The following is a 6,000-nucleotide window of genomic DNA, read 5'->3' as shown; positions in this document are numbered from 1 at the left end:
GAGACTTGGGCACAGTATTTAATTTGATAAATAAAAATTTGGTAAATAATAAGCTGAAATACACTCTAGAATCTTGACCCAATAAGATAGGCCTTGATTTAAAACCCAAAAGACCTTATTGTGAGGTGATTTTCACCAATGGTACCATTTCACAATGTGCACAACAAAATGGCATGTGATGAGTGAGACATAAATTTACTATAAATGAGTGATTTACAGCATGTGTCAGTTAATCAAGATCTCTGCCTTCATTTTTAAAATACCTATTGAGGTGCCTTAAGGTATATAAAGGAATTGTAAAAGAGGGTTCCTACTTCTCCAAAATTTGGTCCATTTGGGAAGACAAAATATAAACATGCACAAGGCAACAAAACACGCACTCAAATAGGAGACAGTGAAAGTGCTCAATCACAAAGAATAGATGCTATAAGAATTCAGAGGGAGCGAGTGCTGTAGGAACATGAGAAAGGAAGGAATTTGAGGATGGTTAAAATTCAAGGGGCAGAATGGAAGGAACATGTGAGAAAAGGTTTGAAGTTAATAATGGCTGTAAGACACATGTGAGAAATGAATCACTTGTTCTAGGGAGTTGACAGGGTTCACCTAAGTTGATGGATAGACGATTATGTAAAGTATTGATTGGCAGCCTCAGCTTGGACTTGACCTGTGGTCAGAGGGGAGTAGTTAGGGCTTTCAAAGCCCAGGAAATACCTAATAAATTGGTTGTAAAAGAAGAGCAATTCATTAATTCAGCAATTTTGTCAAGTACCAATATACATCAGATTCTAGGTTCTGGGAAAACAGCAGTAAAAAAAAAAAAAATCTGTAATAGAAATTTGTGGGATGACTGAAGGCTAGATAGAGCCAGGAAGATCTTTTCAGAGACTATTAGCAATAAAGCATGTATGAAATAGTCTAGATAGAGGTGGTTAACACAGGATCAAAAGGAGCATATATTTGAGAGACCTTTCAAAAGATGCATCAACAAGATAGCATGAGTAGGATATGGACTATAAAAGGGAGGAGTGGGTGGCACAAAGAGCTTCCTGGCATATGATTCAGGTTTGCAGCTTGCGTATGAAGACTTCCACTTTCATCTAACATGGATAACAAGTACTAGAGTTATCCTTCCACCTAAAACAAGAAAAAGACAAAAATATATGAAACAAGATTCATACAGTGTTTTCATTTTGATGAAATGTTTTCAGGACATTGTGTGTCAGTCAATGGAGGACAGTGATCCCTAAGAGGAAACACATGAACCCGGGGACTGACCCAGCTGTCTGCCTCAGGAGAATTTCTGGGCAGTGGCATATGGAGGGGAAATGCAGTGGAAGCTCCTCATTAAGGAGTCAGACCTGAGAGACCAGGGAGACCAAGACAGCTAAAGTCTGGAGGGGAGAGAGCTATACCAAAACCCCAGAGATATGCAGAGATTGGTGCATGCGTGTGAGAAAACTGCATGAAGCCAATGAAAGAACCACCTGAAAAATTGGAACAATCATCAAACTGCATACAGAAGTGGTGCCTGCTCCAATCAGCCACAGTGAAAAACCTCATAATTCATGGGTCAGGGGGAATTAATTTTGCCTAAGTAGTTGGAACCAGTTAGCCCTGGATTAAATACTGCATTGGTCCTGCTTAACAAAGTTTAACAAGCAATATCCAGGAGAATTATTTCTAAGTAACTTATGTTCCAGAACAGACCTCAAGAATATTAATAGGAATACAAAGTGTGCATCACCTGACATGGTAATAATATTCACAATATCTAGCCTCCATTCAAAAGTTTTCCAGCATGCAAATATTAATATTCTAACTGAATTATTGTAAAAAATTAGATCATATATTTATATAGAAACTGGTCTACATAGCATTTTTAATACAATTTTTTTAAAAGCCAGCATGGTTAAAAATTAAATATTTTTTTCATTCATCTCATTGGTCTGTAACATCATTGCATTTTCTCTGTATGTAACAGAACACTACATTTTCATGAGTATAAAGCAGGAGGTGTGGAAAGGAGAAGGGTATATGATAAGGAGGAATTATCTGAAAAGAAAATTGGGGGGCTTCCCTGGTGGCGCAGTGGTTGAGAGTCCGCCTGCCGATGCAGGGGACACGGGTTCGTGCCCTGGTCTGGGAAGATCCCACATGCCGCGGAGCGGCTGGGCCAGTGAGCCATGGCCGCTGAGCCTGCGCATCCGGAGCCTGTGCTCCGCCACGGGAGAGGCCACAACAGTGAGAGGCCCGCGTACCGCAAAAAAAAAAAAAAAAGAAAAGAAAATTGGTAATATTACAGCCAGTACATATTTCAACTTTTTTCAGCACACTTAGCACATACTGTATGTTATGGAAATAAGTCCCAAAAAACTGTTTGTTGATATGGAATATCATATGTAAAAGACATCATCTTTAAAAAAAAACAACAAAACTTAGATAACTAATGCTCAACTGTATTATTATTGCAAACAGACATGTTCTGTAAGATTTCCTAAATAATTGCTTCTCACTCAGCTTATGCTCAGTGGTTTGAATGGTACATTTGATGGTACACTCACTAAAATTTCTGTTAAAAGAAATTTTAGTGATATTCACTTTGAATTGAAATATGAAGTTGAAAAAAGCTGAGGAAGACTAGTCTCAGATCATCTCTAGGTAAGTCATATTTTAACTTAGATGGTGTCATGGATATAATAAAGCAAGTAAAACAATAGAAAACCCCACCTGTTTATTGTGAGAAATCAAATTTTTTTAAACATATGTCCAAGTCGTGTCTATTTATATATAAACAAAGCCAACGAAAGTTACTGTAGATTCTCAAAATGCTAATTTTATTAAGGTGGAACCTGAGTTATATTGGGTTGATTATTTTTCTTTATGCCATCAGTAGTTAATTTATTCTACATGAGGCATTCTGAAGTTTGATATCACCATAAACACTCCAGACAAATTTTTCAACCCTCATAGAAATTTGTATAGATTATTGTTATCCATGTCTAGATTAATTGATAATAAACTTAGTCCAAGAATCAAAATATCATGATTGAAAGGCTCTTATAATGCCGAATCTAAGCTATCCCCCAAAACTGGTCATGCTGATGCTGCTTCAGCAGAGACAAGGCTAGCCTGCCCTAAATATTTGCAGGTCCAGACACAGAGTAGAAGACCACATCCCAAAGCACACCCCTCTTCTTCCCCTTCCTTATTCCTCCCAGCTTCATCCTGCACTGGGAAGTGCAAGCACTGGGAAGTGCAAGCACATGGAGAAATGAATCTGCATATATTTCGTTTAACCAATTATGAGTAATAAATCTATTATTCAGCCCACTCTTCCATGTTTTGATTTTGCAAAATGTTCAGCTTAAATCTAGATATACTTCCCATGGTACACGTTAATGATAGCAATAACAACAACAAAAACAAAAGGGAAGAAGGGAAAGTTTATCTGATATAATGTTTCATTAGTGAACTCATGCTAATTGTTAATAATTATCTTTCATTTTCATTCCCAAGTTGTTACTTCCTAAGTTGCTGAAAGATTTTTCCTAGATCAATGTTTACCTGTTAGAGTAGCGTCTTAATGCCTCAGTTTTTTCTTGGCTCAGTTTTGCAACGGACATTTATAGCAATTCAGAAATTTCATCTGTTGAGATGTCCCTTGAATGTTACCTGTCTATCCAAGAGTCATAAAATATAATAGCAATAAAAATCTTATACTCTATCCTGTTTAAAGAAATAATAAAGCCTTTTATTCCTTTTCATAAAAGTGACGTATGTTCAAAATTTTTAGAAAATATTGATAAGCTGGTTCTTGTTCAAGATGGTGTTGTGGGAGGAACCTGAACTCACCTATTTCCATGGATACACTGAATCTACAACTAAATATGGAACAATATCCTTTGAAAGGAATCTGAAAACTAGCAACTTGTATACATTGGGCAAATGAGGAAAAAACCCACATCAAAATGGGTAAGAGAGGCTGATACAGTCCCACAATAAACCCCACACCATTGCTCAGCAACTCATAATCAAGAGGGAGCTCAACTCCCAGCTACTCCTGAGTAGCAAAGAGATTGAATCTCACATCTGGCACCCCAAATTTTAAGACCTGAAATCATAAAACTAGAAGAAGATGTAGGTGGTAAACTCCTTGATTTTTGTCTTGGCAATGGTTTTTTTGTTTTGACAACAAAAGCAAACATAAACGAATGGGGTTTACTATATTAAACTACAAAGCTTCTGCACAGCAAAGGAAACCATCAACAAAATGAAAAGGCAACCTACAGAACCGGAGGAAATATTTACGAATCATATATCTGATAAGGGGCTAATATGCAAAATATATAAAGAACTCATACTACTCAAAAGCAAAAAATTAAAAATTAATAAAAAACAATTTAAAAATCGGCAGATTCTCTGAATAGACATTTTTCCAAAGAAGACATATAAGTGGCCAAAAGGTATATGAAAAAGTGATCAACATGACTAAAAATCAGAGAAATGCAAATCCAAATCACAGATATCACCTAACGCCAATTAGAGTGGCTATTTTCGAAAAGACAAGATAACGAACGTTGGTGAAAAGGTGGAGAAAAGGGAACATGTGCACTGTTGGTGGGAATGTAAATTGATGCAGCCACTATGGAAAACAGTATGGAAGTTCCTCAAAAAAATTAAAAATAGGGCTACCATATGATCCAGCAATTCCACTTTTGGGTATTTATCTAAAGGAGGGAATGGGAAAAGGTATTTCATGAAAATGGAAATGTAAAGAAAGCTGGGGTAGCAATACTTATATCAGACAAAATAGACTTTAAAACCTAGGATATAGGGACTTCTGTGGCAGTCCAGTGGTTAAGACTTTACCTTCCAATGCAGTGGGTGCAGGTTTGATCCGCAGTCAGGGAGCTAAGATCCCACATGCCTCATGGCCCAAAACATAAAACAGAAGTAATAGTGTAACAAATTCAATAAAGACTTAAAAAAAAAAAAAAAAACTAGGCTATAAAAGAAACAAAGAAGGGCATTCCATAATGATAACAGAATCAATCCAACAAGTAGATAAAACAGTTGTAAATATATATGCACCCAACAAAGGAGCACTTAAGTATATAAAGGAAATATAAACAAACATAAAGGAAGAAATTGACAGTAGCACAATAATAATAGGGAATTTTAACACCACACTTACATCAATGAACAAATTATTCAGACAAGAAATCAATAAAGAAACACTGGCCTTAAATGACACATTAGATCACATGGCCTTAATAGATACATAGAGAACATTCCATCCAAAAGCAGCAGAATATGCATTCTTTTCAGAGCCCATGGAACGTTCTCTAGGATACATAACATGTTAGGCCACAAAACTAGTCTCAATAAATTTTTAAAAATTGAAATCATGTCAAGCATCTTTTCCAACCACAACACTATCAGACTAGAAATTAACTAAAAGAAAAAAACTGCAGAAAGACAAATATGTGGAAGCTAAACAATATGCTACTAAACAATCAATGGGTCACTGAAGAAATCAAAGAGGAAATCAAAAAATACCTTAGGACAAATAAAAATGGAAACACAACAACCCCAAATCTATGGGGCACAGGAAAAGCAGTTCTAAGTGGGAGGTTAATGGCAATACAAGCCTACCTCAGGGAACAAGAAAAATCTCAAACAACCTAAAGTTACACCTAAAGGAAATAGAAAAAGATGAACAAAAGTATCCCAAAGATAGTAGAAGGAAAGAAATCATAAAGATCAGAACCAAAAATAAATAGAGACTAAATAAACAACAGAAAAGATCAATGAAACTAAGAGCTGGTTCTCTGAAAAGACAAACAAAAGTGATAAGCCTTTAGCCAGACTCATCAAGAAAAATAATGAGGGCCCAAATAAATAAAATCAGAAATGAAAAAGAAGTTACAGCCAACACCACAGAAATACAAAAGACCCTAAGATTACTACAGAAAATTAATACCAATAAAATGGACAACC

The sequence above is a fragment of the Phocoena sinus genome, chromosome 1 (assembly GCF_008692025.1).
Source record: "Phocoena sinus isolate mPhoSin1 chromosome 1, mPhoSin1.pri, whole genome shotgun sequence".
Lineage (NCBI taxonomy): Eukaryota > Metazoa > Chordata > Mammalia > Artiodactyla > Phocoenidae > Phocoena > Phocoena sinus.
Note: the sequence above shows the minus strand (reverse complement) of the source record.